Source organism: Phoenix dactylifera, chromosome 14, assembly GCF_051530095.1.
Source record: "Phoenix dactylifera cultivar Ajwa chromosome 14, Ajwa_hap1_PhDact_Kaust_v1.1, whole genome shotgun sequence".
Classification (NCBI taxonomy): domain Eukaryota; kingdom Viridiplantae; phylum Streptophyta; class Magnoliopsida; order Arecales; family Arecaceae; genus Phoenix; species Phoenix dactylifera.
In genome coordinates this window covers 7380462-7390326 of record NC_143203.1, presented here as the reverse complement: position 1 = coordinate 7390326, position 9865 = coordinate 7380462, and the positions used below count along the sequence as shown (strand labels likewise).

Below are 9865 nucleotides of genomic sequence, written 5' to 3'. Positions count from 1 at the left end.
GGCTCAAATGGTGGGATTAGTACACCTCTATATGCTGTAATCAGAAGGTACTCTTGAGGTCATGCTACGACCGCCGATCGTTCCTATGACCACATGCCGTACCAACAGAAAACTATCAACCTATCGATATGGTTTGTTGTTCAAGTGTTACGATCACGCTTGTCAGATTGTTCCCCCCTCCCCTGGTCAATGAAAGTGAGTTGATTGACCGAGGCCTTCCCTTACGACGATGGAATTTCTTCCACCGGCAAGAGTACCTCTGTTTGTCTCCTTCTACTTTAATGAAAAGCCTAGTCTCTCGATACTAACTTATTTTTGAGTATCGGTGCTTACTGTACGATGAATGCCCCATCCCATTCCTTTTTCTTATTCTATAACCTTACCAATTAATGGCTTAAGCTGCTGTTACCATTTCTGCAACCTAAACCTAACTAATACTTAGTTGTTTCCATTTCCTCATCTGGTGATAGATCCTCATCTTCTTCTGGCTCAAATCTCACATCCAGGCCACGCTCATACCAATAGCTTTAGGTATGCTTTAGTTTGAGGTCATTAAAGATATGCTCGACCTCGTTTATGTCCATGGTACCATCGTACCTTCAACTATCAATCAGATGAGATAGGACTTTGAAAGGTTAGAGGCAGTCTCCTCTTTTAGGTCGTTTAGCAGTTCCCCAACCAGCTTTCTCCTCGAGAAAGCCTTCCAGAGATTAAAAGAAAAAGGTTTGAAAAGCCCGTGATAGTTTAGAACCAGCAAACGGAGGCTGAAAAGCGGTAGTGCGTTAGCACGTTCTTCCGTTTTTCAGCAGACTTCGACAGCTGCGAGCGGAGCGTCGAAAAGCGAAGCAAGCAGCGCTAGAGCGCTACTCTTCCTTTATGAACGAGACTCTATCCAGATCTACTGATCTAAAGAACTCCACGAGCGAACTGAGCGAGCCATGAGCCGCCTATCGGCAAGGCTTGGAAAAGCCTTAATTTAATCTTACTTCACTGAACTGATTCACGCAGGTCCAAACTTGCTGAGCTAGCTCATTTTTCCTTTACAAGATCTCGGCTCTTCGGAATGGTTGGAGAGAGCCCCCCCTCCTCTTGGTTGGCGTCGAGCCCGAGGGTGATGGGACTACTTCCTGAAAGAGCGTTTCGTTCAGGCCGGCAGGAGGGCCCTGATCTATCAATAGAGGGAGTAAAAAACAAGCTTTGCTCCCCTTTTTGAAAATGAAGAAAGAAAGAAGCGTCGAAGTTTAGACCGCTCATAGTAGTTCTACCCATAGAAAAGATCATGAAAGAGGCGATAAGAATGGTACCCAAATCCATTTACAATCCCGAGTTTCCAGACACATCGCACTTCCGCTCGGGTTGAGGCTGCCACTCGGCCCTAAGACGGATCAAAGAAGAGTGGGGAACCTCTCGCTGGTTTTTGGAATTCGACATCAGAAAGTGTTTTCACACCATCGACCGACATCGATTCATCTCAATCTTTAAGGAAGAGATCGACGATCCCAAGTTCTTTTACTCCACTCAAAAACTGTTTTCCGCCGGACGACTCGTAGGAGGTGAGAAGGGCCCTTACTCCGTCCCACACAGTGTACTACTATCAGCCCTACCAGGCAACATCTACCTACACAAGCTCGATCAGGAGATAGGGAGGATCCGACAGAAGCACGAAATTCCTCTTGTTCTGAGAATCAGATCGGTTCCATTAAGGACAGGTCGTCGTATTGATGACCAAGAAAACTTTGGAGAAGAAGCAATCTTCAATGCTCCGCAAGACAACAGCGCCATCATTGTGGGGAGGGTAAAGAGCATCCAACGCAAAGCGACCTTTCATTCCCTTGTTTCGTCGTGGCACACCCTCTCCACAAGCACCCCCCGGCGAAGGGGAGACCAGAAAACGCCTTTCGTTTTCCCCCCTTCAGCGGCCCTTGCCGCCTTCCTTAACAAGCCCTCGAGCCTCCTTTGCACCGCCTTCCTCATAGAAGCCGTTGGGTTGACCCCGAAGGCCCAATTCTATGGTAGAGAAGGCTTTAATAAGAATTTGGCCATGAGAGACCTTATTAAGTATTGCAAAAGAAGGGGCCTGCTGATAGAGCTGGGCGGGGAGGCGATACTAGTTATCAGGTCAGAGAGACGCTTGGCCCGTAAGCTGGCCCCCTTAAAAACCCATGACTTATTAATAAGGATTTGTTACGTGCGATATGCGGACGACTTACTACTGGGAATCGTGGGTGCTGTAGAGCTTCTCATAGAAATACAAAAACGTATCACCCACTTCAGTCAATCCGGCCTAAACCTTTGGGTAGGCTCCGCAGGATCAACAACCATAGCTGCACGGAGTACGGTAGAATTCCCCGGTACGATCATGCGGAAAGTCCCTATGAGGACAACTCCCATACAATCTTGTGAGAGCTGGAGAAGCATCTATGGGTAAAGCACCGTATCCATATAACTGCTTGCCACCTACGCTCCGCCATCCATTCCAAGTTGAGGGACCTAGGTTAAAGTATCCCTGTCAAACAGCTGACGAAGGGGATGAGCGGAAGAGGTCGTCTACTTGACGCGGTTCAACTAGCGGAGACTCTTGGAACAGCTGGAGTAAGAAGTCCCCAAGTTAGCGTATTATGGGGGACCGTCAAGCACATCCGGCAAGGATCAAGGGAGATCTCGTTGTTCCATAGCTCAGGTCGGAGCAACGTGCCATTGGACGTTCAACAGGCAGTCTCACGATCGGGCATGAGTGTCCGGAAGTTTTCATTGTATACTCCCGCGGGTCGGATGGCGGCGGGGGAAGGAGGGGGACACTGGGTTGGATCTTTCAGCAGCGAATTCCCCATACAGATAGAGGTGCCTATCAAAAAGATACTCCGAAGGCTTCAGGATCGAGGTCTCATTAGCCGAAGAAGACCCAGGCCAATCCACGTGGCCTCTTTGACGAACGTCAGTGATGGAGACATAGTAAATCGGTCCGCAGGCATCGCAATAAGTCCTCTGTCCTACTACAGGTGCCGCGACAACCTTTACCAAGTCTGAACGATTGTCGACCACCAGATCCGCTGGTCCGCTATATTCACCCCAACCCACAAGCACAAATCTTCGGCGCAGAATATAATCCAAAAGTACCCCAAAGACTCAAATATAGTCAATCAAGAAGGTGGTAAGACCCTTGTAGAGTTCCCAAACAGCATAGAGCTTGGGAAGCTCGGACCCAGTCAAGATCCAAAGAACGACGGAGCACTCAACTACATGTTTAATAAGTAGTTGTCATTTTCTATTAGTTTAGCTGCGAACAGGCATTTACATGAGATTAGTTGAGTAGGCTTGCGTTAGTTGTCTGCTATAAGATAGCTAGTTGTGGGGCTTTCGAAAAAAAAGGCTGAAGGCTTCGCTATCGCTCATGACTTGTATTGTAGTCGTAGTCTTGTAGTCGGCCCTCCATGCCTCTTTAGTCTTTCTAATGCGAAGGCCTTCTTCCTTTGCGGTAGCTTACGCGCCAGAAAAGGGCCTCCTTCCCAGCCTGGAAGATCGCTTCGCTTCTGGCGGCTAGCTTCTACCGCTTCAATCAATGGCTAAAGCTACCTTGAACCAATCAATGAATGAATGATTCGTAACCTCCATGGGTTGGAGCACCCATTGGTCAAAGGAAAGGGGAGGTCCAGATTCCAGGACGGAGCCGTATGAGGCGAGAGTCTCACGTACGGTTCCTTTGAGAAGGGTGTGATACCACCACCTATCAGGCCCGACGGGCGGTCCACGGAGCTGCATCCCTACTCACCCGGTCCATGCACATCGCTCTCTCCAGGAGGTTGGCCGCCTATCCTAGATCTTCCCATTTCCAAGAGGATCCCGGGCTCGATCCGGTTTAGTATCAAGGTGATTCTTTTTCCGTTCCTATATATATGGGTCCGTGCAACATTTCCACGATATCGTTATGATCAATTAATGGGACTTGGCCGGAAAGTGTTCTTGCCTCTATCATTAGCTCGGGTAGTCCCCGTTTCTGGTGTTTCAATCACCTTTCGATGGCTCCCTTTATGTATGTGCCAGGAAGTTTCTGAAGAAGCGGGCTACTCCCCGAAAATGCCCCGCCCCTAGGTTCGTTTGTCGTTGGGGATTCATTGCTCGTTCTGCGATTATCAATAACGTGGCCAGCCTAATATTTATAGAATAGGGCTTCGGGCAGGAGGGCTTTGTTTGTGAAATGTTGCTCGCAAGACCCTCTCCTCCAGCAAACCTGCGATCGTCGTCTCTAACTGAATGCTTAACTGAGGTCGTGTACAACAACCTTAACCGCACAAGCCTGGGCTGGGCCTACCCCCATCCTTAGAGGAGCCGTATAAGGCGGAAGCTCCACGTACGGTTTTGAAGCCGAGCCTTTCCAGCAATGGGGCCTAGGGACCGATATGATGATTGGTTTAGGTAGGGCAGCCGGCCTACTATGGGCACCTGTAACGATTAGTGCGTGAGACCGCGATCCACAAACTGACGCATGGGACTCACCCTTGACTTGGGAATGGAGAAGGGAAACATAGCATGTCACAAGAGCGAGGCAAGGGGGAGATTCCCTACAGCGAGAGGGACGCCTCGCGAGCCGGGCTTTGGAGATGAGGCCTTTTGGCGAAGCCAAGTCAACTTCGGGCCACCAAACCCTGCAACTGATGAGAAGGACCGAGGAAGGGTGTACGTTGTCACACTCCCTGCCTTCTAAAGGTGACTAGAGGACGGGCCAGATGCAGCAGAGCGACGACCCGGGAGCGGATTCCCCACCAGCAGAGGGACAGGAGACGGCCATCTCCAGGCACATCACGACCTACAGGCAAGACCGGCGAGACCCGGGAAGGCAACCCGATTGGGAGTCAGAGGATCCATAGTACCTGCAGCCTCCCGGACTTCATATTCATCATTTTTGAAAGCGGGGGTAAGGGATCTCATTTCTGCAATGGATAAAAATCAGCAGAGCAGATTTGACTCGGCACAACCTAACGAATACATCCAATACCAATGATCCGTGCCTATCGATACTCGATTCCTTTCAGATATCATACTTATACTATCTATCTATATAAAGAGCTAGTGTCAATAAAAAGGCTAATGACAGAGAAGAGTGAATCTCCTTTCCCCCTCCCGACACCAAAGAGTTGATTTCATCTCCTACTGTGGCTTGAACACTTCTCCGTGATTCCCTCCCCTCCTGTCTAGCCGAGTACAAAAGGAATGGAGAGGAAGCCGCCTCGGGACCGGCAAAAACCTCCCTCGACAAAGGGAACTATAGATGCTAACCCACCCGCTGATGAAAGTGTCCCGAACCAAGCTGGGTAAACCGCTCATCTCCTACTGCCAGATAAAGAATGGATCGAATCTAACCTTTCCTTGATGGAATCTCCGTCTATCTCCAGAAGGCCCAGACCACCCAATCATTAACTGCCTTCTTGCCATAGAAGAAGCGCCACCCGTAACCAACTGGTATGCCATACCCGCCTTCATAATCCCAACTCGTGAGGACCCTCACGAGTCCCCCCTACGGATAGGAAGAGAGGGGTTCAAAAGAATGGGAAAGAAAAGATGGGACACAAGGAGGGTTCCCAGAAGAGAAGAGCAAAAAAGGGAGGAAAGCGAAAGCTTGTGACAGGTTTCCAGCCCAGCTTTTCTCTTCCGATGAAAAACGAACATGCATGGAAAACTCCAGTCTCTAATCACCCTACTAGCTAGGATAGCAAGGAAGAATCATATAGGGGCATGCCACGGATGAGGATATTGTGGACAAGTTTAGATCTCATCCTAATTTTTCAATTCGACACTGTCGCGCTGATGGCACACGATTGGTAACTGCGCTTAGCCTCTCTTATCCGGCTGTCTATTGCACTACTGCTTTCCTTCTCTTGCTTAGTATGGATACTTGTTTTCACTGGCGCTGGTCCAATAAATAGGTAGTACTGCTGCTTTCACTGGCTGGCCCAGTAACCAAGAAGGGGCTGTGGATTTGCCAACTCCATCTTTTTGGTCTACTTTCACGGATAGAATGTCGCCCTTGACTTTGACCAAACTACCATAGATAGAGACATATTTCATTATATAACTATGCGCCTAAATTACCTCCTTTCTTCTTAGCCTCACCTTCTTTTCCTCTTTCAGAGTGAGTTGAGGCATTGTACGTTCAGTACCATTTCAGTACGTTGTTGTGGAACCGATCAAAGAGTGTAGTTGCTTGTTGAGTGATGCAAGCCGGGCTCCGGGAGTGAGTCTTCCGTGGCTTTCTCTATGCTTCTTGTGGGGTTTCTTAAGCTAAGGCAAGCATGCGCAGTATCGAGCGATCCTAGCCACAGGGGTCAGGCCCCAAGCCTCTGAACTAGCACTACAAGGCTCGCCATAGGCCTTCGAAGCGAGGCTTTGAGCCTTGTGTCCAAAGCATATCGAGTTGAGCTTACCCATCCCTCCTTGTAAGAGGGAATATTCTACTTACCATGTCACAAAACAATCGTTGAATTAACTCTTCTGGCTTCTGCCATTGAAGCAATCCCGAGATCTTCCTATTTTCCATTTGGCATAGTACACTGGTGTGACCATTTAGCTCATCTTGATAGCTGGGGCTAACCCTCTTGGAGCATGTCTCAGGAACAATTCTAGAAAGTGATCAAAGAGCGGGGAAAGGTGCATTTTGGGCTATTCCAATCAGTATGGAAGTGGGCTCAAAAGGAGGATTTGACTGCTATTGATGTGCTGAAGCTCTGTTCCAAGAAAGAGAGATTTGACTGCCATGACATAGGCTTTCTACCTACAATCAAACGAAATCAAAGATCGAATCGAGAAGAAAATGAACCCAATTCATATAACTACTTGGTATGACTAGAGAGACCACTCCGACCCCTATAGCTCCCGGGGCTGACCTCAAAGAAGAGACTCTCACGACTTCCATTCTATCTGATGAGAGCACATTCAAGGGACGCCGCTTTGGTAGAGCATAGCCTTTGGGGCAGGGGCGGGTAATCTGCCTCCGGATCAATATGAGCACGATTAGGCCATGGAAGACTCGGATCAAAGTAGACCTCTAGATTTGGCACAGTTAAGTTGACAGCCTCAGTCAGATAGGGTCGGCTCATTAAAGATGTTTGGAGACACTTCTACAGCTTCAGGGGAAAGATTTTTTTTTTCCACAGCTTCGAAATCTGCATCGCCAGTTAACATCATCGGTTGCAGCTTCAACTTCGGCAGTCGGCATCCCCTTCAGAGACTTAGACTATGTCAGAACGATTAGACCTTGGCAGAACCATAATTCGCAGCAGAAGGTTCGGACCACTCATCAGAGACTGGCACGAACTCTGATCGGAACAATTCTTTACGCAAAAAAAACCTTTGACCGAGCTATTGACTACAACAACTACCACGACGGGGGAGACTGAATCCAGACGAATGGGCATGGTATTCAGGCTTAGCAGATCTGTAAGGCTCGGATAGAGCACTACCAGATATGGCAAGACTAGGACGGGAAGAGGACTTAACTTAGCCGCCTTAGCCTGGGGCCTTGGAAGGATCTGGCCATAGTGACAAGAGCTGGTCACCCCGGAGAGATGGGAAGGAGGGCGGTGGGTGGGTCAAGCCTGGACAAGTACACTACTAAATTACAGCACTCGGAGTACTAAGATCTAGATCGAGACTAAGCTCCAAGCCAAGGATCACTTAGATGGGCATCTTTCAACTATGAAATCATCGGTTTAAGGGGCCCAGTATGGGGGCCGAAAGCTCCATTTTCTATACAGCGATCTAGCTGCAGAATGAAAGTTTTTTATTGTCTCCAGAAAGCGATTGACTTTTATGCCAAGATTTATAAATAGCACGAGTCTAGCCCTTTTGGCTATGCCTTGTCTTTGAAGAAAGATTCCATACATTGATCGAGAAAGAAAGGGGCACTCGATAGAAAGCATTCGTCCCTCCTAGCGTGACAAAGAGGCCAGGCACCATCATACGCAGGAATTGAATCTAGAGAACCGCTCCTTTAATACCTTGCCAGAAGCTCTTCACTCAAACATGGAAAAACATCTACGAAAGAAAGTACCCGAGTCATTCACCCAATACATTAATATGTCAACTGGAATGAATGATTGATCTGCGGATAGACGAAAAGATTCCGTTGCTGAATGACTATGGTAGCACCTTCTTCGATGAAGAAATATATATATCGGCTAGTTGCCCTTATATATCTATTCCTTAGTCAACTTTCCTTTTATGTTCGACCATGTCGATTCTAGCTTTAGCTTAAGCAGATGAAACTGACCTTAAATAAAGCTCCTTTTTTAGCTTTTTCCTGTGCTTCAAAAGCGGAACTTGGAACTATGCTTCTGGGCCTTGGTCTATAAATTTCATAACCGATGCTGGAATTTCTATCCTTACGAACCAGCCTTGGTATATCTTCCTTCCCCGCCTACCACCCTTCATCTTTGTTGGCTTAGTTGTGCTATTTCCACGAGCCCTTAGGCCAGGAGCTATTCTGAACATGACTTAGCTCTTTATGGGTTGGCCGTCTCTCTCTCCTCCCCTTCTCATAGTCATTCTATCAGGAATCAGGCCTGTGGAGAATCGAATCGTCAAGACCTGCTTTCATACGTTGGCCTTTTTTCTTGACTATTGACTGCGCTCATCTCGCCCTAATCTCGTGTCCAGGTCAGTATGGACGGGAACTCCATTTATCTATGCAATTCCCTATATCCGACGCACTCGATAGCCCTCTTCGTAGCCTTGCTTGCCGGCAAACAAACCCACCATGGTTTTGGTTTTCTTTTCTTTAAAGCAGAAAGAAATAGCTAGTTTGGCTCCTTATATACCTTTTTTGGTAGGGGAACTAAAGCTTCAGCTTTCCCCTTTAGGAATGTGATCGGCTTTTCCAACTTGTATCAGGGCATTACCGTAAAGATAGCCGCCCCTGGTCCGCTCATTAGTTCATACGATTTGTATCTTCCCCTTGCTGCGGAGTAGAGCAAGTTAAGGCGATTTTGCATCCACGGAGAACCTCTTCTTTGTGAACTGAAAGAGGCCCTATCTGAGTCGATCTGAAGAAGCGGAATCATAAGCATAACATCACACGGGCCGAGCCCTTTGAATGGATTCTTGAACACTGGCACAAAGAGAACGAGCTCATGTTCGAAGATGAAGATCCAAAGCTGAGGATTCGCACCAAGCCACGGAACGAGATAGCTAACGGATTCCATAGGAAGAGAACGAAGAACCGGGACGAAGACTAAGAACTATACCGACTTTAGCCACCGAACCGATACGCCATTCGTTCGTTCGGTAGTCTTCGTTAGGTTTCAGTGAAAGCCAAAGAAGGTCGCGAACTACCTGCTAAAGAAGCGGAAGAAAGTCCCTAGCTTCAAATAAAGGGCCTTTTTCGCGTGTTTAGGGACCCCTCGAACCCTTCCTTATCTGATCCAGGAAAGTCCCCTTTTTGATTAGGCCATTCTGGACGTTTTCAGAATGGGGAGCTAGCCAATGCCAACCCTTTTTCCGACAGAGGAGGAGCTAAGAGCTCGACCCAGGCCTCTTCCTCTTTTTGAGAGATTCAAGAAGAAGGAAAAGCGCTTGGGTGAGAATAGAAATATTGGCTAGTCTCTGCTGGAATAACTAAAGAATGAAACGAGGCAGGCTCACTAACCAAGATTCCCAACTGCTAAAAGAAGGGGTCCCGCTGAGTCAAATATTTCATCTTAAGTACCAAGATTGTCTGTTCAGGCTGGTCTGTCTTCATTCGTGATAAGATTCTTCCTATCGACCTAAAAGGAGACTCTCCAGAGGTCTCAGGTTGAGTTTCTCTCTTTGTTCTGGTTTTCTACCCCGGGCATAACAGCCCTAGAAAGGGCTTTATTCCTGTCGCTTCTAATTT

At 47.9% G+C, this 9865-nt stretch overlaps 1 pseudogene; it reads left to right on the top strand.

Annotated features, from left to right (window-relative positions):
• Window positions 1–1264: 1264 nt before the first annotated feature.
• Window positions 1265–3519, top strand: LOC148700012 (uncharacterized; annotated as a pseudogene).
• Window positions 3520–9865: the final 6346 nt, after the last annotated feature.